The sequence below is a fragment of the Stenella coeruleoalba genome, assembly GCF_951394435.1.
Source record: "Stenella coeruleoalba genome assembly, chromosome: 16".
NCBI classification, from domain to species: Eukaryota; Metazoa; Chordata; class Mammalia; order Artiodactyla; family Delphinidae; genus Stenella; species Stenella coeruleoalba.
The window spans coordinates 11023627-11046427 of NC_137162.1; the positions used below are offsets into that span (position 1 = coordinate 11023627).

General features: G+C 43.7%; 1 protein-coding gene across 9 annotated transcripts in view; it reads right to left on the bottom strand.

Moving 5' to 3' along the window:
* The window catches only part of PLPP4 (phospholipid phosphatase 4), a 491600-nt gene that overhangs the window by 272259 nt on the left and 196540 nt on the right, over window positions 1-22801 (bottom strand). For all 9 annotated transcript variants that reach the window (XM_079900497.1, XM_079900493.1, XM_079900491.1 and 6 more), the window contains one exon: window positions 3058-3116. The gene's annotated coding sequence lies outside the window, so the exon portion shown is untranslated. The remainder of the gene's footprint in view (window positions 1-3057; window positions 3117-22801) is intronic.

Here is a 22801-nt window from a genome sequence, read left to right on the forward strand (position 1 = left end):
CATTCACATGAGTAAGGAGATCTAGCGTGGTAGAGCCGGCTGTTGGAAGCCATTCCGATCACCCTGGCAAAAAGCCATGGGATTCATCAGCAGCTTGATGACCGAAGTGTTGTGTTTTACTCCAGCACAGGCATCAGGTTCAAAGAGTGGTTCATTGGTTGAATCAACTTGGCTGAGCTGGGGGCATATTTATGGATCTGGAGGAGAGCTGGCAAGGGTAGAAATTTGGCTACAATCTGCAATGGGGAAGGGAAGCAGCGCCATTGCTTCGGGAAGGTCATCATGGCTACGCAAGGGGAAAAGAGAGGCTGAAGTGCAGCTGGGTTTCAGTTCCCCTTGCTCTCCCCTCAAAGTGCATCCAGCTCTTCTTCCCAAATGCCACCCTGCTGACCAACAGCACGTCCAGGCCCACCTCAGACAGAGACAAGAGACTTCTGCCCTGGCCTCGACTCTGGGTAGCCCCGCGCCAGCAGCGGGACCTAAGCGGCAGTTTCTCAGTTTCACCCGCAAGCTCCGACTTTTCCACCCAGGTTAGTACTTCTGGAGGGCTGGTTAATGACTTTTCTCTGACCTTCCAACTCTCCTTTCTAGATTCTCCTTCCAGCTTGAAGGACTGGCCTGATCTTAAAGGGGTCTTAAAGGACCCCTGATCAGTGCAGGCAACCAGTGGGAATTCATCCCTTCAACAAATATTTATCTAGAATCTTCCATGAGCCGAGCACTGGGGATGCAGCAGGGAAAAGACAGCCAGTCCTTGTCCTCCTGAGCCTGCACACCTAGTCAGAGGATATAAACTGTCATTTACTGGGAGCTTACAATGTCACAGGCACTGGGCTAAGTGCTTTACATAAAGGATTTCAATTAATCCTCACAGGCACAAATTTGTAATGTAGGTACCATTACTACTGCCACTTACAGACAAGGAAACTGAGGCTTACTGAGATTAAGAAACCTGGATGCCACCAACTCCAGAATGCAAATTCTGATCCATTCCACTATTTAGTCTCCTTGAGCAGGAAGAGCCGCCAAGAAAGAAACAAAAACCCAGGCAAGGTCCCAGGGCACCAGGCACACACAGCAAGAATAAGCCAGTGCCTGAGCCAACCTCTTGTCCCACGCCCAGTGCGCTTAAGTGACTCCAGTTGAGGAAAACATTAATCCTGGAACAATGCTATTTTGGCAGCTGAAAGAGGCCTGACCGGAGGACAGTGAGGACGGGGGCCAGGCAGCTGCTGACCAGAGACAGCCTGAGGCGAACCAGGCCCAGACCCATGGAGACTGTTTATTTATTTATTTTTAATGCAGAGAGATATTAAGTTACAAATCAAGCTCAAAATATATTACTTGATCTTTCCTATGTTAATAAATAAATGAGTGGCAGTATGAGCACAAAAATAATTGCAAGACCGTATGATATAACTTATATGTGGAATGTAAAATATGACACAAATGAACATATCTACAAAACAGAAACAGACTCACAGACACAGAGAACAGACTTGTGGTTGCCAAGGGTGAGGGGGGTCGGGGATTGGGAGCTTGGGATTAGCTGATGCAAACTAGTATATATAGGATGCATAAACAACAAGGTTCTCTACTCTAAAGCACAGGGAAATATACTCAATATCCTGTGATAAACCATAATGGAAAAGAATATGAAAAAGAATATATATATATACAACTGAGTCATTTTGCTGTACCACAGAAACTCACACAACATTGTAAATCAACTATACTTCAATAAAATTAAAAAAATAATAATTGCAAGAATACCCAATTCATAATGGTGGTTTTCTCTGAGATAGCAAGAGGGGTGGTGAATTCTCACTTAGCAACAAGATATTTCATAATATGCAAATGTTTAGCAGTGAGGATATATACTTCTGTAAGCAGAAAATAACAGATGAAGCAGCTAATAAGGCCAGGAGTTTATGCTGTAGTATCAGTTCAATTAGAAGACTACGTGCCAGCAAGCCCCATCTGAGCCCAGTTGGAACCCAATGGTCCAGACCATGCATTCCTCACTCACTGTCCCCTTCCCGCTAGCTCCAGATACGTTCAGAGAACAGCGCTGAATTACCAATTGCTCCATGGTAATGAAGTCCAAGTTCACCTATAACTGATCTTGCCTTATACCTCTTTCCCAATTCAAATCGAGGCCAAACCATTAATCATTCCAGCAGAGCCCAGAAAATTGCATGCACTGATATTTTGAACTTTATCACCTGCTGCTCAAGGAATATTGAACCCTAAAGACCTGACAGCGATTTCAATACAATTTAAGAATATCATATATAACTTTTTTTGTGGTCCTGTCACAAAACAATCAGTAAATATGTATTATTCAAACCGATGTACTAATGAATCGGACAGGTTTGAGTTTGCCAATATTCTTCTTGGATTGATTTTACCTTTTTATGTCAAAGAAAATAATGGAAAAACTGAACTGAAACTTTGCAAAGAGACAAGTTTTCTTCTTTGACAGCATCAGTAAGAGCCAGGAGTCTAACCATACAGCTTGGCCTCATGAGAATTAGTGTTTCTGAAGTCAATAAGAAATTCCAGTTCTCAGGGATTCCCAGTTCCATTGTATAGTTTGGAGTGGCAAGAAAATAAGAACAGATTCCAATAGTAATTTCATCTTTTAGTGAATAGAAGTGCTCAAAAGGCACAAAACTGTGGGTTGAGTCCCACTGGACTATTGGTGTCTTCCCAGCCGCTGGACATTTGTGTCTCCCTTTCTTTGCCCTCTGTCCTCCAACTCCCCACCCAACGACCCCACTCATCCTCAACCCCCAGGGGGCCTATCACTCTGGGGAGCATTATAGGGCCTTCAGCTCCCCTTGGACAGAATCAATCAGTAAATCCTCCCCAATCCAACAGTTTCACATAGTTTGTATACTCTGCACTTCTACTGTTCAGAGTCCTTGTGGTCAGACTAGTTCTATTGCCTTTGGCCCCTGTGCCCAGTCTGGCACCCAACCCAGAGCAAACACTGGATACTAGACAATAACAGACAAAATGTGACGATAACTTGGATTCAATGTCCAGCCTTACCACTACTTGCTGCTTCATGCTGAACAGTCATCAATTTCTCTGGAGCACTGTTTCCTCATCTGTAACATGGAGAGAAAAAAATAATCATGATCACCACACTATGTGACTTAGAATTGCAGGAAGATCCAAAGCTATAATGAATGGGAAAGCAGTTTGTAAGGCATAAACTAATACAAACATTATGGGACTATTCAGTGCTCAATTCAAAGCAAGTCTGAATCCGATCTAAAGAGAAGAAAAAGCATGGTTTTCGAATCTTAATTCTAAATTGTTTCCAATTTATTCAAGCTCAAGTAAAGAATCCACTTCCACTTATTAATACAAAGCTCCTGTATGTGAATTTGAAATCTTAATAGACTATCTGTAAGATCTTGACTTCCTTAGCCAGCAAAATTTTTCCCAGTTGGTCTCTCAGAGTATGTGAGTATATCTGTGTGTGTGTGTGTGTGTGTGTGTGCACACGCACGCGCATGCACGCGTGCACACGTGTATGTATTATACGTAGGGTATTATATTGGAAAGCTAAGAATAAATGAAAGGTCAGAAATTATGTTTTCTTCAACAAGAAGATTCTTTTTTCAAATTACTATAATGCATTCTTTTTTCTTATTCAGAAGCAGCCTTGGGAAACTGTATCTTAATACCGCCACAGAATTTTTAACAGATCTACTATGAGTTAATTTTCTAGAACATTTTCATCCCATTTTCCAGTTTTCTCCCTTTTTACTACTTTCAACCAAAAAAGCAACAAACATGCATTTTATAGACTTAATTATACCTGAAGCTTAAAGTAATCCGAACACTTTTCCAATGCAAAGGCTAAAATTCCAAAAGCCATGATGAGTAAGCAGATGGGCTGCTTATGGGGAAACACGAAACAAAAATTATGCAGCCTTCTTTATACACCTTTTCCGAGCAAAATAACTGCAGGTTCTTTACCACATTATTAAAGTTACAAATTTATCCACCTTGAGGGCTTGGCAAAGAAGTAACAACCACAGAGAGAGAGAAGAGTGGGGTTAAGGATGAAATGAGAATGAAGAACGGTGAGATTATCTGAGGAGCTGATGTGAGGTATGTGGCAGGATTCTCAAGTACAACCTCCTGCCACCTCCAGTGGGAATCACCTCCACTGAGTTTCTCAATTCTTCTTCCTGATGTCTAAGAATGATGGAAAGTAGACAAAGCTGCATTCAGTGTGAGAGCTGGAAGGAATTCCTAATTCCTCGGCCGGCATTAGGAGTGAGAGGTCTCTCTACCGACCTCTGCTTTCTATGCTGGACTTAGCCAGTTCTCCACTTTGGACATGACCCTGCAAAGCTTTTGGTTAATGGTCATAAGGAATGCAGCTTCCCCATGTGAGAACTGTAAATTCAGCAGGAATAGTAGCAAGTGTACACGTTGGGGGCTGACAGCACATCAAAATGATGTGGGAGATGAGGGTTCAACAAGGTGATACATGCTCTATATTTGCAAATGCCAGGTACTTGAGTATTTGCAAATTAAGCTATCTTGTTCCCCTCTTTTTAGTGAAATAAATGAATCACTAGTTACAACCCTAAATTACAGATAGTGCAGAATCTACTCATTATTTTTAGAATTTAACAGGTTGCCAATGTTTTGACTTAACAATGTTTATTTAGTACTCAGTCCTTTATAATTTTTTATAACATTTAGGAAATTTCCAGGCTATATGAAAAACTATTATATTCCATATAATTTATGGCAGTGGTCCCTAACCTTTTTGGCACCAGGGACAGGTTTCGTGGAAGACAATCTTTCCACGGACCTGGGTGCTGGGGAAGGGGGGGATGTGGCTCAGGCGGTAATGCGAGCGATGGGCAGCGACAGGGAGCGGCCGATGAAGCTTCACTCGCTCGCCCCGTCGCTCACCTCCTGCCGTGCGGCTCGGTTCCTAACAGGCCGTGGCCCACTGCACGTCCGCGGCCAGGGGGTTGGGGACTCCTGCCTTACGGAGCACAGAATGAGGGGAGGGACACTCGTCTTAGAAGACACCAGGTTGACTCTGGCCACAAGGAGTTCTGAAAGAGGAAATCCAGAGATGGGGCCAAGAGTGAGCACAGCCCTTCTAGGGGATCAGACTATGCAACCCCAAAATACACCACTTTGGTGTAAGGAGTTTTTGAGTTGGAGACTACTGAGAAAAAGCTAATATGCCGAAAAATCGCTCTCTGCCTGCCCCACATTTGCCTAAAAGCAGCCTCAGACTTTAAATCACTGGAGAGAACTTACCAGCCCAGAGATGGCACCCAGAGGAATCTACATAACAAACCTTACCGGAACAACCCCTATTTTCTCTTAGTTCTCTCCACATATTTGCCTTCCCGCTCTTTGCTACCCTTGGAAGCCTAAAGCCCTTTTCCTGTTCCTTGTCACTTCTCTACACGTTTACTGTTCTTTGCTCAAATGTTAACTATATAAGCCTAAGTTCTAACCAACCCTCTGAGTTACTCAGCACTGAGTTTCTTCTGTGTGTATGCATACTGCACGTGCTATAAGCTCTGGTTTTCTCTCTTGTTAATCAGTCAGGTTAATTTCCAGGGCCCTAGCCAGAGAATCTAGGAAGTTGGAGAGAAAAGGATTTTTTTTTCTCCTCTACACCCCCCAAAACAGGCATCCTATTCAGGATCAAGAGCTCTGTTCCCTTCATAAGAAGTTGCATCCGCACCCTACACCTGGGCCCCGCTGTTTGTCCTGGTCCCTCCCCAGACTTACTGAACCTGAATCTTTGGGAGTGGAGCCCAAGAAACTGCGGTTCAACAAGCCCTCCAAGTGATTCTGATTTACTCTGCAGTCTCAAGTCTGAGGGGCACTATTTTAAGGAATTCCAGGCTTGCTGGCTCCTCCCCCTTGACCTGATTGGAGGATCCCAAGATACAGCAAAGTTCAAACTTTTGGGCCCATCACGTCTACAAAATTAGTGAGCAGCGTGGGCTGGGTCCTCCTGTGTCTCTCTGTTCTTTCTTCTCTGTCTGTCCTCATTCCTTGATTCTGAATTGCCTGACTGTGCACCCAGCAAAGCAACTTCTTAGCAAGCCACACATCTCTCAAGTGACCAGAAAGCCTCCTCTTGTATGTTGCCATCCTTGAAAGAGCCAAAGTTCAGCATAGGGAACCTCCAGGGCAGGGCCCTCAAACGTCACCTGGGGAGCTTGATAAATATACAGGTTCCTGGTCCCATTCCCAGAGAGCCTGATTCCGTTCATCTGGGTGCGTCTCTGGAATCTGCAGTTTGAACCAGTTCCTTGGGTTCCTGAGGAGCAGGTGGTAGAGGGACCACTCTCGGGAAAACCCATCACTTGGTGATCTGTCATGTGGAAACGCTAGAGGCAACATGTCCCCACCCTCCCAGAAATGAGCTGATTCGTATCTGAAGAAATTCGTCAAACACATTAATGTCATGAATTAATGACTTTTAAGCAATCTGTGTAGGTGGCTAACCATGTCATCAGTCTTAATTCGCAAACACTGCTGAGTGCCTGCACATGGTAACAACGTGCCCAAACTCACATGTAAATCTCTCAAACAGAAGTTAGGTAGGTACCGAAGACCCTGGTGGGGATTACTCAGCAACCCAAGGGGTAGCATTAGGTTAACAGGATTGAAGCTGAAAAATCAACTGGACCATCAGGAGAGCATCTGTCCTGCCCTGTTTAGAGCCACACCGGATTTCAAAGCCAGTGCAGGGACCTGGGATAGAAACCTCTCTTCTCTCTAAGGCAGGTGTGCAGCTCTTGAGGTCTGAAGTCACTCTGAAAAGGAGGGCAGTGGAACTGAAAGAATTCCCATCCCCCACCTCAGGCAAAGTGCTCACATGCCCACCACCTCAAATGTCGGGAGTGCCTGTTACTTGGGAAGACAGAACCCAGACATTTCAGAGGTCACAGGATGTCTATCCAATACTCCTTCTTTGGGAGAACCTTTCTTTTCTGAGAAAACTGGATTTGGGAGGTTGCTTTTCCTGCTCCATTTGTCAGTCCCGGGAGCTTGAGGGCAGCATGCCGGCTGCGGTGACGATGAGAGAGAAGACCTGAGAGCAGCCTGCCCAGGGTTTGGTCAGCACAGCTGGCCGCATACTGAACAGTGCTCATTTAACAGCCTCTGTTCCAGGTACTGAGCTTCTCAAAGCCCATTCATCTCCACAGTCCAGACGTACAAGCTAAAACCGGTTACAAAAATACAGCCTGACATCTTTTATGCACAGAGGGCTTGCCATGGTTGTCAACCCTCCTGCTCTCGCCCCTGCGGTCCCATTTGACTTCTGGACGACTTGCTCCCTCTCACCCTGCAGCGACGACACTGCCTCCATACAGCCTGCCCCCCACTCTGTGAAGGAAGCAGTCTGCTCCTCGGCTTAGACTGACTTGATATTTTCTTGCACTCTAATAATGTCTCTCTCAATTGGTCCACAGCTCCCAGACAGCAGGGACCTCCTTTTCCTTACGTTTGTATCTGTTTCCTCCTCTTCCCCCAGAGCCTAGCATGGTGCTTACACATAGTAGGTACATGCATATTACATGGAAATAAACTGAATCTCAAATGAATACTGGAATTATGCACAAACTGCAGGCTCTGGGCTTTGGGGTGCTGAGGAGGCTCAAACTAGGCAGCCCCAGGCAAGCAGAGGAAGAAGCTCCCACACAGAAATCAGACCCATGCCCGGTACACAGTGGGAATAAAATAAGTGCACACTCTCCATCTCAAAGGCACTGAGTTTTCTGCAGAACGCTCATGCCTGCAAAGAGCTGCTTGGAGAAGGAGAGAAGTGAGTTTTCCACTTAACTATTTCTCGCCTACATCCATCTCCAAGGAAAGAACGGGAGGCTGATCTCTAGATAATTACGTGAACTTGAATTATTCAATTGGTTCTGCGAAATTGGATTCAAAGGGGGAAGAAGTTTAAAGGAAATCATTAAGCATTAATATGCCAGGAAAATTACCCTAAAATAATACATTTCAGCCCAGCCTGAGAGAAATTTGCTGGATGGTGAAACCACAAGATCTTCACTGGCTCATGAATGGAAATGATTCTGAAACACCTTGGAAGCTTGTGCAAAGTGCAAGAGTTCCGATTCAGCTGTACCGACAGGCCCAGAAATCTGCACTTTAACAACACTTGGTGATTCTGATGCAGGTGGCTAGGGAAATCAGCTTTGAGAAGCACAGCTGCAGGGCAACACTCCCTGGAACACCCACAGCTCTGTGGCATGGCTCTTGCTGCACCCAGGGCTTCAAACTAAGCAGGAGACGCGGGGAGGGGTGTCACTCACCTCCTGGTTGAAGTGTGTGAATATTCGGTCAGGCAGAAATGTGACCGTGATGCTGTCCTCCTCATTCAGCGGTGCAGAGAGCGAAGCATAGGGCTGAATCAGGACTCTTCCCAGGGGCACTGTGAGGGTTACTTCTACGTGTCAACTTGGTTAGGTGACAGTTCCCCGTTATTCAATCACACACTAGTCTAGATGTTGCTGTGGGGTATTTTGTAGATGGGGTAAACATCTCCAACCTGTTAACTTTAAATAAAGGAGATGATCCTTGATAATGTAGGTGGGCCTCATCCAATCAGTGGAAGGGACTTAGCAAAAACTGAGGTTTCCTGAGAAAGAAGAAACTCTTCTCAAGACTGCAGCATCAGCTCCTGCCTGAGAATTTCCAACCTGCCGTGCAAATTTTGGACTTGCCAGCCTCCACAGTCACATAAGTCAATTCCTTGAAATAACTCTCTCTCTCTCTGCATATACAGGTATGTAAATATATACATACATGTATGTTAATATTTACATACATACGTGGACATGCATCTATTTGCATATATGCATTTATACACGTGCATATATGTGTGTATATTATATATTTCATATATGTGTATAGAGATAGATACAGATATAAGTATAGATATTTATTATATACCGTACTGGTTCTGTTTTTTATGGAGAACCTACTGGTTCTGTTTCTCTTTCTCTGCAGAACCCTGACTGATAGAGGCATTTTACCTTTTCCCACACCAAACGTATAATGATGAAGGCTCCAGGCTTCAGAAAGCAGAAAATGAACATGTAAATATGTCCCTAGAAGGGACCGCCTAAGAAAAGTGCAGGCTCAGGAGGCCTTTCCCACATCCAAGGGCTGCGGGAAGTTGGGGAGGCGAGGGCCTCGCTCCACTTCTTGCCTGCATGGAGCACTCCTGCTGACTTCCACAGCTGAATCTCAGCTGCTTCTCAGCCCTACCAGGCCAGATGCCAGCCTGAACCTCCCCACAGCTGCCTCCCCAGGCCCAGGCCTGGAATCGTTTCCTGAACCATCAGCACTCCGGGGGCAGCCACCATCCATCAGAGGGATGTACGCATCTCTTCTTGACCACAGACTCAGCCATCATTCCCACCATCACAGAGCACGGGTGCCTGGCACACCTGTACCTTACTGGGATTTTGTAGTCCAGTTTCCTTCTCTTCTAGAGTGACCCTGGGGGTCAAAGTCAGGTGCCAACTTGCAATTTGGCTGAGGTCCAAATCTGAACCAGGAGCTGGGGGCAAATGTAGAGCAGTGAGGCAGATCATGTGCTCAAGAGAGACCCCAGAGACCCAGCATTCTTCAAGCTATTGTTCTTCATCCATCGCCACACAGGAAGTAGGTGCCACTGCAGTGATTTGTGAAATGTCATTTCTTCTCAAAGTCACGTAATCTCAAACTATGTTTCCACAGGAATTCTGAAATGGCCGAACGAGAGAAGCAAAGTGCCTGCTCTCCAGCGGATCATACTCTGGTGAGGAGACATGGACCACAGACAAATAAACCTGTCCCAGGCTGAGAGTGGCAAGAAGAAAATAAAACAGAGTGGTGTGATCAGAGAGTGACTGGGCAGGCAGGGACATTAAATTCCAGGAACAGCTTCCATGAAAAGGTGACACTTACGAAGCCAGCCACATAGAGACCTGGAAAGAGAGCTATTGGGGGGCAGGGGACAGAAAAAACAGCGTAAAATTTGAGACAAGTAGAGAGGTCAGCTTATAGCAAACTTGTATGCCAAAGTTTGCTTTGATAATTTTATAAATGACAGCACCAGGAGAGAAGACAACTTGGCAAATGCCTCAAGCTACCCCACAGAGCATATTGATTTCCCCTGATGCGTAACATCAGGGGAAATGTCCAGCTAAAAAAGGCAATATGTCCAGCTAAAAAAACCTATATCCCTCAGCATCCCCTGCAGAGAGGAGTAGCCATATTTTTGGCCTATGAACAACCAAGTTCTGGTCTATACATACAGCAGAAAGAGAGTATTGAGTAGATGACGGGAGTTGGAGATTCTGGGGAAGTTTACTAGAAGGTGGAAGGAGAAGCAGGAAGAAGCTAATCCAACTGATATGCACCTTTTACCCTTCTTATCCTTCCTGCCTGGAACTTAGATGTGACAGCTGAAGATCCAGCAGCCAGTTTGTGCCCAAGAGGCCACCTTAAGATTCAAAGTCATACACTGACAGAACAGAAAGGTATAGGAATCCTGGGTCCCTGATAACTTCCTTCCATACTTGTACTTCCCACCTTATAGATTTCTCTTTAGATGAGAAAAATAACCCCCCATTTTTCTTATGACACCATTTTTTTGAGTCTACATTATTCATAGCTAAACTATCTTATAACTTCTCTTTTTGCTTTCAAGCTTGACTCTGTCCCCAGATTACAGCTAGAAGCATGTTGAGCCATCGTGACCAGCTTTTATGCCCACTCCTGCCACTTGTGCTCTTCTACCTACCTATTCCTCTGACATCTGTGGACAGAGCATCTGTTGCACCGATTTTCCTCCTTTGGATGCTGTGGTCAGTGCAGTCACAGAAGGGACCCCTTTCCGGGAGGGGTGATGTCTCAGGTTTCTGGGTGGGGGTCCAGCTAAGCAGAACGAGATGGCCTCCTCAGACAGTAAAGCTCATGATCTGTGTGTGGGATGCCTCCTATACGGGCTTCACCTGCATTGCACTCAATTCCAAAAACACAGTGATGAGCAAAGAGGAGGCCAAATCCCATGGGAGGCAAATGCAGAATGGGTTTTTTTTTTTTTAGTTAACACTATCTTATACATCAGGGGAATTAACTAAACATAACTATTTCCATCTGCTAAGTTTCCAGACATGCTCAGAAGAGTAACTCTTGCAATTTATCAGACATGCAGTAAAAGCACAGGGAGAGAAGGCAAGAAGGAGGCAGTTTCAGGGCTTGGGAGGAAGCTTTTCGTGATGATGAGATTTTTCTGGGGTGGATATGGTTAGGCTTTGATTTACAATTTCCAATCTTTTCACCTCCCTGCACTGAATGGCAAGGTCTAGCATCAAGTAAACATTGAAGAGATGACTCAGCAACAGAGAGAACACTTTTAATCCAAAACCAAAAAATATACGCACATCCTCAGGTTAAAGTTAAGAGATTTTTCCAAACTATCTGGTGAGAAGATGTTCTTGCCACGTTTAAAAAAAAAAAAAAAGTTGGAAAGCCTTTAGGAGATGAGCCACTTTGGTTTGAGATTGTTTTGCAGACCACCAAGACCAGGAGGCGTTAATCATATAGTAGAGGGTTTCTCTAAATACACCGAATGAAAATTAAGATCACAGGGGCAACTGTTGGTGCAGCTCAGTACTTGCTCTTTGAACTTGGACAGATCTGAGTTTGAAACCACCTTCCACCTTTTTATAATCCACTTGTTAGCTGTGTGGCCATAGGCAAGGCACATAACCTTTCTAAAGCTCAATGTCTTCATCTGCCAAATGGGCATAATGATAGTAACTATGAAGTTTAATGTGCGAACCCAGCCCTGGTTAGTGATGTTCGTTGATTTTTCTTCGCTGGTTTATTTTAATGCCCTCCTTTCAGATAAGGACCTCCTGCTACAGAAGTCAAGCATCAAAGGCTAATCACTTGCTCCCACTGTCCTTGAGGCAGTGGAAGCGTCACTTCAGCTCAGCCATTCAGATGCCCCATCCTAAACCTGTGACTCCGGAGTGAGGGAAGTAGAAAAAGAGAGGGCAGCGTAGACTCCATTCTGTTGGTGACCATGGCTGCATCTCAGGTCCAGGGGCAACAGGCCATGTCCTAGGTCTCAGGGCCAGTGGGCATCCGGGGACTCTAACCAGACTAGAACTGTGGGTGACCATTTGTTCTGGCTGCCCAACTGCCCTTGCTCCAGGCCATAACCCAAATGAAGGTGCCCTGTCTTCCCATTTTGCTTCCTGATCTCCTTCCCATACATTCCTTTTCTGCTGAAATTAAGCAGGGTAGGTTTCTGTTTAGTGGAGACCCCATCTGGTACAGCGCTCAAGAACTGTTGAGCTAATACCATTGGGACTTTAGGGAGTTCACAAATGACATTTCTTTTCTTCTCCTCTGGAGTTAGGAACTAACTGACAAATAAGACCCAGATAACCGACAGACAGAGATCAAAATGTCACGTCTACTCTATTCTCTTACTGCAAATGCTGGGCTGGACGGCATGGCTTTCCAGTGCGACCACAACGAGGCTCTGAATCCTCTAGAAATAAACTAACAGCTCAGGCACACAGGCACACACAGAGCTCAGCACCATGGGGGCCCTCACCACCTAGGAGAAAGCAGAGGGTGGACAGAACACACCCTGCCTGAAAGCAGGCTCATCCCAAGAGGCGTGTGGTCATCCTCCAACTAGCGGCCCACGAGGGTGGGTTGGTCCACGACCTCCTGACCATTGCTCCAGGCAGGCTGGCTTCTTCACCCAGAAGCCTGCAGCAAGGGAAACGGGTAAATGGCAGACCCTTGCTGACTGGTTAGCGCATTTATCTAAAATATCATCTGCTTTTTAGTCATATCACTTCTGGCAAGCTTTTTCTTTTTATTGTAGGGTAGCAAATTTAACACTATCACTGTGATATTGTGACATAATAAACATATATTTGGTCTTCTTCCCTGGTTCTTGGCACAGAGTTCCTAAAACCCTTGGAATTTTCTTAGTGACAGGGGTAATAGGAATGTCTTTTGATAACTTCAGGAAGGGGTCTATTTGCCAGAGGTACCAGCCATGTGATTAGGGGGACGGAATTTTCAGCTTCACCCCCTGACCTCCAGAAAGGGGAGAGGGGCTGGAGGTTGAGTTAATAATCACCAGTGGTCAGGCTTCCCTGGTGGCGCAGCAGTTGAGAGTCCGCCTGCCGATGCAGGGAACACGGGTTCGTGCCCCGGTCTGGGAAGATCCCACATGCCGCGGAGCGGCTGGGCCTGTGAGCCATGGCCGCTGAGCCTGCGCGACCGGAGCCTGTGCTCCGCAATGGGAGAGGCCACAACAGTGAGAGGCCCGCGTACCACCAAAAAAAAAAAAAAAAAATCACCAGTGGTCAATGACTTAGTCAATCGTGCCTACGTAATGGAGTCTCCACAAAAACCCGAAATAAAGGGGTTCAGGGAGCTTCCAGGGTGGTGAATGCAATCATGTCCCTCCCCAAACTGTGTGGACGGGAACTCTTGCATTGGTACTCCTCTGGACCTCACCCTCTGCACCTCTTCATCTGGCTGTGCATTTGTATCCTTTGTAATATCCTTTATAACAAACTGGTAATAGTAAATAAAAGATTTCTCTGAGTTCTGTGAGCTGTTACAGCAAATCAGTGGACCTGAGGAGGGGGTCTTGGGAACTCCGGATGTGTAGCCAAGTCACACAAGGTGTGGGTAACCTGGCGACCCACTATTTGCAATTGGCATCTGAGTCTTGTGGATCTGAGCTCTCAACCTATGGGGTCTGCTCTAACGCCAGGCAGTTAATGTTGAATTAACTGTAGGATACCCAGTTGGTGTCCTCAGAGAATTGCAAAACTGCGTGGTGTAGAAAACCCACACGTTTGATGTCAGAAGCGTTGTGAGCAGAGAAACAGTTTTCATTTAATGCTTCACACCACAGAACTCAAAACCCCTGGGAGAAGTCAAAACTCCTGGCTTTCTATCTATTTCCATTTGAAAGAAAACTGACCATGCCATATTTCTCTTAAATATATGCACAGAAAATCTAAAAGCTGCCTAAATCATACTATCATAGAAATGCATGCTTTGGATTTCTAGATCAGAACGTAGACCTCAAAGGAAAAAAAAATCCCAAATTTGGATCTCTGACGAAAAAGTACAGTATGGAATTTCACTTTATCACCGCAGTTATCCTCCTCCCTGATAAAAGTTGTCTTCAGAATTCCATCCATATTTTAATATTTGGGTTTATATCAATGTAAAATAATTTAAATATGATCAAATGAGGTCACTGAAAATTCAGATTCAAATCAAGAAACGTATAAGGAGGATTGAAACTGTCTGATATATGGAAGGCTAACTGAGACGGTATCAAACCAGAATTCCCCAGAGAGACCGAATCAGGGAGTAGGATATGTACAAATATACATGCATGTATGTATACAGAATATATACAGGGATCTATTTTTTTTAATTGGTTTTTGTGATTGTGATGCTTGGCAAGTTTGAAACTCATAGGACCAGCAGCAGAAACTCAGGCAGGATGCTACAGCCTTGAGGCAGAATTTCTTCTCCAGGAAATCTCCGTTTTTGCTCTTAGGACCTTCATCTGATTGGATAAGGCCCACCCCACTCTCTCCTTTACTTAAAGTCAACTGACTGTGGATGTTAAAACCATTTCTACAAAAATACCTCCACAGCAACACTTAGACTAAGTAGTATATCCTAGCCAAGTTGACATGTAAAATTAACAATCACCACAGGCTTAGCAGAACCCAGCATTCATTTCAAACATTTTCCCCATGCCATATCCAGCCAAGTGAATTATTTGGCAAGGTACGTGGATCATAAAAATTAATTTAATTAACGATGTCCTCTATTTCATTCATTTTTGCCAATATACTTATAACTTTACATGTATGCATGTGTGTGTGTGTATATATATATATAATGTGTGTGTATGTACATATACACATACACACATACATATATATGACCCAGGCATCCGTTTACACACACACACACACAATCTGATACTACATAACTTTCAAATGTGTTTGCTCCATACAGCATGGCAAATGTATTGCATATTTGAAAGTTGCTAAGAGAACAGATCTTAAAATTTCTCATCACAAGAAAAACAATTTTTGTAACTATGAATGGTGATGGATGTTAACTAGACTTGTGATGATCATTTCACATTATATACAAATATCGAATCATTATGTTGTACATCTGAAACTAATATAATGTTGTGTGTCAATTATTCCTCAGTAAAAAATGTATTTGCTCCAAAACTCTTCCCCTGCTCATGGCCTCCCCAAACTGGCTGTATTTTAAGTGAACATTTTAAATTGCTTTCCTATGGATGATGCTTCTGAGTTCATTACATCTCCCCTTTTTTTGTTATAATGATGATATTTAACTTGCATTTTCATTTCAAACCATTATGTAGTTATTGTTTAGAGCCTAGAAAACTAATCTGCTCCCTGCCTGTCCCTCAGCCATCAATGACTTTGCTATATTGAGATGTAGAAAGAGGGACACCGTTATTTCACATCTAAGATGTGACTATAGTGCCCCAGGACATTTATTGTGATTTAACCTCTTATTTAATTACCTTGGCAAATGTGATTAAAAAAAAAAAACTAGACAAGAAAATCAGTTCCTGCTTCTCCACGATAAACACAGGTCAGACTGCAATTACGCATTACTACTAAAATTCAAAGCACAGTGAGTGAGACTTAATAATTTCTGGTATTTGGGGAGGACTTGTTTTTGAAGTGAAAGAAAAACCAGTGGAACTGCTTCCTTAACCAAGCCTCATCTATTTGTTTTCTCCAGACTTTATTATGATCATTCTGCTAGATAATGCCCAGGATAAGCCATAACGCAGGGTGATTTAATTAGCTTTAATAATAACACCTGCCCATGATTAGTCCCTCTGGAGATTCATTGCAACATCAGGGCATAAACTGGCAAATGTCTACAATGCGGAATGCCTGGTTATAACTCTCACCTCTGGAACCTCATAAAAATCAAAGAAATATCACCAGCCTCTTCCATCTTCAGTTTCCAATGCATTATTCTCCCTAGACCTCCCACCAGGTGATGAACGACACCCTCTTTGGGTCCAGCTGATACTCAAACACACTGATATTGTCTCAGAAACATACTTCCTTGTTTTTTCCCAAAACATGTTTCTCTCCTTTGAATTGGTATTTACTTAGGTCCTTTTCATCAGTATAAAAGCTGTGCTAGTACAGACACCGTCTAACTCTGTTTGCCTGTGAGTTGCCTTGAAGGAAACCAAATAGTTTGCCTGCCTCAGATCTCAAGGATGAGCTTGGAACTCTTTTTGCTTCATCAGGGAATGGTCCAGATAATTAGAAGTTTTGTTTTGTTTTAATAATTTGGGGTTATTTTATTTAATTATTTCCACTTGATCTGGAAAATAACTAATGAAAGTTTTTGCGACAAGGCAATATTTAGAAAGATTTACTAGTTTATACAATGTTTGTCTATGGTTTTAAGGAATTAAATAACTGGAGGATGAATCTGAAAACAGAATGGCTCCAGAGACCCTTATAATAAGTATATACCATCCTAACCAGGGCAAACTGCTTCCCTTATTTATTAAAATATGTTACATTTATTACATGTTTAGTCCCTCCATACCAGAGAGACGCATCACTGAATGAATAATAGCAAAATATCAGATAACTAAGTTTGATGAGACACTCAAAGGACAATATAACTTCCAAATATTTTTTTACAAAATTCTGACACCTTTTCAAGTTGGTCAGAGCGCATATTTAAAATCTATATGTATTTTTTAATTTCACTTTAGTAACTGATGAGTTGTCCACACTCTTGGAAACATTAGAGGGGCATAAAAAGTTCTTCTTTTGTAGCTATCAATATATCAGTATGTGAACCATCTGAGCAATAATCTACATTTTCTAGAATAGTCTCCTCTGTAATTCTTGGGGACAAGACACAGAGATTCTGTTTACAAAGAATTAGCTGCTGATTTTCAACAGTTGAACTGATAAGCACAACTAAACACAAATATTGTGTATGACAACAATTTTTCCTGAAGGATCTCAGCAAAAAAAAACATAGCTGGTGATGGGGAAGCTCATACAAGGTTAAGTAGCTGGGATTGACCTTTCTTTGGGGGTACATATAGTGTTGGTAAAAAGTGGATAGTCAGTATCCCCCTAAGAAAAAACAAAAGAGCAAAAACATGAAAGAGAAAAGGAGGGGAGGAAGGAGGGAGGGGGGGAGAGAGCAGAGAGGCACAGGATCATCTTTTGCATCATCACTGGAGGAAATCCAATTTACTTTTTGCCATTTTGAAAATAAAATTGGGGATAACACTGAGAAAGGGGAGGGACTTCGCTGGTGGTACAGTGGTTAAGAATCCGCCTGCCGACGCAGGGGACACAGGTTCAAGCCCTAGTCCGGAAAGATCCCACATGCTGCAGAGCAACTAAGCCCGAGCATCACAACTACTGAGCTCGTGCTCTAGAGCACACGAGCCACAACTACTGAGCCCACGTGCCGCAACTACTGAGCCCGCGCGCCTAGAGCCTGTGCTCTGCAACAATAGAAGCCACTGAAATGAGAAGCCCGCGCATCGCGACGAAGAGTAGCTCCCGCTCGCCGCAACTAGAGAAAGCCCGTGAGCAGCAACGAAGACCCAGTGCAGCCAAAAGTAAATAAATAAATACAATTTAAAAAAAAAGAAAGGGGAAAACATTTCTTAATAAAGGGAAATAAAGAATGAAGATCCTATGCCTGCCTCAGGACAAGTAGCTCCTTCTCCAAGTGTCAGGCTTCAAGTAACCCAGCATCAAGCTAGAGCCTTGTTTTCTGTCTCCAGAAGTTAACAGAAGAGAAGAGAAAATAAAAGTGAAAATTAAAAAGGCACAAGTAAATGAGGGGCTACCCCACAAGAATCAAATCCAATCAAATGAAAGCTTCCAGAACTCCAACTCAAAGCTCTATTTAAAATAAAATAAGATTAGGACTAAAAGCAGATTTCCAATGAGCTTATCTCATACATTTTAAAGAAGTGTCAAAAATTAGTAAAACTGGCTATTTGGTAATGGTAAACAGGGAGAACTGAGGAAAGAGTTGCTTGGTTGAATTAAGTTTTAAAAATTTAAATACTTTAAAAGTATTACTGTATCAGACCAGTGTATCTGAGATTAGAGGTCTGTGCATTCAATTCACAACCAATTCCCGCCCTCTCCTGCCCCATTATGCCTGGCTTTAATCCAAATGCTTGGCTGTTCTTTCCCCCTGGGTTCATGTCACCCATGGAAAGGACTTGCCTAGATTAAGAGCCAGGTTGTATTTATTTGTTACTTACCTACATATTATGCACTGCCTCGTTCCATATACGTATCAGAGACATTTTCCAGAAACAGAATATCAAAACCAGCTAAGTCAACCACCACAAGTAATACAAATACTGTTACTGACCATTAAGTGACCAAGGAGCTTTTCTGTTGGTCAAGGTAAAACATGATGGGAAGGAACAAAATTTTCACTTGATCATCTGTCAGATTAAAACAGAAACATACATATCATCCTAGATTCCTCAGTATCCTTCGTTCTTCATAACCAGTTAGGCAAAGGGTAACCACCCTATCTCGCTCTTTCCATCCCTCCTGTCCACTTCCACCACAATCGCTCCAACTCAGCCTCAGCACAGCTCCCCTTCAATCTTCCAGTAACCACTTCTCAAGCTTCCCGCCCCAGCGCCTTCCAGGTGCCTCTCTCCACCTGCCAATCTGACCATCTGATCACATCATTGTCCAGTGGACATCCTCAGCATCTACACCAAGCTTCTAATACTGGGGTACACCTCCCCAGTGCATACTAAGCATTGTGCCAACTCTTAGGTCTACAGGAAGCTAAAGAACAAATACAGCACACCTTCCTGAAGCTATGATTTTACTTAAAAACTTGGGAGGGAAAACTCTCTTTTAACGTATATATAACATGGAGTTACTTTGAAAAGGTTGTATAAGACTTTGGGATAAAACCGAAGACTTTAAAATAACGCTGTTCCTGGCTGGCTGTATGGACTCAGCCTGCAGAATGTGTTTACTATTCTGTGCTGTGAGGCTGCTTCTGAGAAAATGTTGGAAAGGGTTTGGATATGACAAAAAGTCTGAACTCTATTTATGCCCTTTGACACACCAATCTCACTTATGGAAATTTATCCTATGGAAATCAGCAGTCATTTGCCAAAGATACAGGCAAAGGGTGATTCATCACAGCATTATTTATAATAGGAAAAAGTTGGAATAACTTAAATGGCCACCACTCACTTTTATCTGTACATGCAAGGAGATACTTTGTATCATTTTACAAGATACGGCAGAAATATGTAAACCGACATACAAAATACGTTCAGGATATACTGTTAAATGAAAAGTCTAATTAGAAAATAGCATTTTATTGTTCATACATAGAAGAACAAGTAACAAGACATAAGATTGGTCATCTGTGGGTGGAAGGGATGGTTGGTGATTTTTTTTTGTTCTTTTTGCTTAACTATATATATATATATATTTTGTAATAGACATGTATTGCTTTTATAATAGACATAAGTAAAGGGATTTCTCTCTGTGGGGAGTGGGAAGAGGGAAAAAACTCCAACTTTTTGCACCTGATCCACATCACTCGTGATCTATCCCCTGCCTACCTCCCTCAGTTTCCTTTCCTGCTTGCCCACCCTGGTCCTTCACCCACGGATAATACTGGAATAACTGTGGCTTTACAAACAGGAGACATTCTCTCATACCTCTGTGCTTTCCAGGTGCTTCTGTCCCTGCCTGACATGTCCTTTAACTTTCTAACTTGACAAACAACCTCTCCTGATGCTAACTGGCTTACCATTGTGCCTTCACATCGAGAGAGAACATTCTGGCCACACAATTCAGTTGCCTGACACCTCTTCACAATAACAGTCCTCGGTGTCAGTTCATAAAGACTCTGCTCTGTGTGCTTGGTCAGTGTGAGTCACTCCTGACAGGCAGAGTCGCTCCAGGAGCTTCCCCACACCAGGGATTTCAGTTCGCACAGCTGATGCCCAGGTGCCCCGTCCTGGTAAAAGCAGCAGATATCCTGGGAGCCTTGTTGAAACAGCCAACCCAGTAACCTTCATCCCTGGGCAACAAGCCACCCCAAGATCATTCTTTTGGCCAGGTTGGAGCCCCAGTTTCCCACGAACGTCATGGATAATCTCAACAACTTAGTTATTTGATGAGCCAGGGAGCTTCAATTCAAAACCAGTAACAGAGATTTCATCATACTACAGATCAATGAGAGAACGGCAATGCCCAGAGATGTCTGTGTACTTTCATTCCTTCACTCAGCATATAGGCTTGAGCACTGAGTGTGTGCCAGGCAGTGTTTGTGTGTGTGTGTGTGTGTGTGCGTGTGTGTGTGTGTGTGTGTGTGTGTGTTTAATAAAGAAAACACAATTTATGCCCTCACTGTGGCTTATTCAGTCTAACTTTTTGACCTCTCCAGTGAAGAATCATATTCCTTAAGGCAATCTTTTGTTTACCAAGCTGCCTCCAACTTCAAACACAAACAGGGGAAAAAATACATCAGGAGCAGACTTTGAGCAAGAATCCTGACAAGTCTTTGTTTCTAGGAACTGGCAGAAACTGTACCAGCTTCCAAGCCTCCACGCCTCCTTGTCAGAAACATCATTTCTAAAGCTCCATCACTCCAATACATGATGCTGGAGGTACAGCTGTATACAAATAGCCTGCTGTGAGCAATGATCTTCAACCTGACACGTATCTGGCCTTAGTCATCTGCTGCATTTTGCTTTATGAAGCAGCAAAGTGTCTAAGGATTTCCCTCTTGCTTTTAGAATGAATTTTTAACACATCTTCAGAAAGGAAGCCTTTGTCAGCACTGTTTATACTCTTGACCGCTTTGGAGAGGAGAGAAATGGCAGCCACAGAAGCACGTAACTCAAGCTAAAAAGATCCAAAGGGGGGAATATAAAACTCGGAGATGAGACTCTTCCTTTTGCAGGTGATCAGGACAGATCTGAAGCCTCTGCCCAAACAGAGCTACTGCCAAGTGTGACAGTGGACCCAAGCTTGCAACAGAGTTCATGGCCTAAGCTACATATTTTCAGTCCCAACTGAGTAACCAAAAGTAATCAATGGTGATTATCACAGAGACATTATGCTTATAGCTCAGTCTCTTGTCTACACTGCAGCTGCTTCAAGAAGAATGAATATTAAAAAAATTCTCAGTCTCACTAGTAATCACGGAAATGCAAATTAACACCAAGAGGTGTCATTTTTCACCTGTCAAACTAGTACAGATTTTAAAAATGCTATTACCCAGTGCTGACAAGGGTGTAGGGAAGGAAGCACTCGGACATTCTGTTAAAGGGAGTGTAAATTGGTGCAGTTTTTTGGAAGACAATGTGCCAACACGCATTATAAACTTAAAATTTTGTATATGTATGAGTTTGAGGGTTTTTTATAGCTGACAAAACAGAAAACCTAATTCCTAATGACTTGACCAATGAGGAAATTTATAATCTCACAAATCAAGCGTAGTCGTAAAGCGCTTCAGGCCTGGTCAATTCGGAAACTCCAGGACGTCAGCACAGACCCACGTTCTCACCGTCTTTCCACTCTGCCAGCATGAGTCTGCTGGCTTATGGTCCTCACAGTCACAGAAGGGCTCCTGGCAGCCCACTTGCACACACCAACATCCAAGAGCAACAGACAAACAAAACCCTGCCTCTCTTTTGGTCTCTTTAACATGTATGAAGTCTTCTCCAGGAGCCCCCAGAAGACGACCCCCTTTACCATTCCACTGGCCTAATTCAGTGGTTCTCAAAAGTGTGGTCCTTTGACCAGCAGCAGCAGTACCTGGGAACGTCTTAGCAATGCCATTTCTCAGCCCACCCTGGACCTACGGAATCCGAAATCCTGGGGTGAGGCTGATTCTCTTGCTCCAGTTTGCGAACCACTGGCCTAAGCCAACCAATTTGACAAGGGGAATGGAATTACCATGCTTGGCTTTAGACTAATCATGATCCGTTCCCTTGGCCTGGGGATAGGATGGGCTCTCCTGAGCACAGGATCTTGCCTCACTGACCTCCATCCGACCTGCCCACTTGCATGATGAGCCCTGACATGCTACATTCTGTAGCATTAGGATGTTTTCGGCTGTGAGGACAGAAAACCTAACCCCAAATGTCTTTAACAATGAGGAGGTTTATTGACTCGTATCATAACAGGTGTTACACGTAAGGGATAATTCAGATGTTTACCTCTCTAAACTGTAGGTAAGCTTCTTCCTCTTTTATTCCTCTTTCTCTTTGTGGGGGATGGAGCAAGGAGTGAGATCCTGTGCTGGTTTTTAAATATATCAACAAATTTTCTGATATTCCTCCATTCAAAAAGCGAAGCTGAATTCCGCCCTTATTGAGTGTGGGCTGTACTTAATGACTCACCTCTAACAGATAGAATGTGGTGGAAATGATGGTGTGTGACTTTCAATACTAGGTCATAAACGACACTATGGCTTTCTCCTTGCTGCTCTCCTTGGATCTCTTGCTGTGGGGGAAGCCAACCACCAGGCTGTGACTACCAAAGCATCTGGGGGAGAGGTTCATGTAGAAGGAACTCGGGCCCTCTGCTCACAGCCTGGCACCGCCTTGGAGGTGAATCCTCCAGGCCCAGCCAAGCCT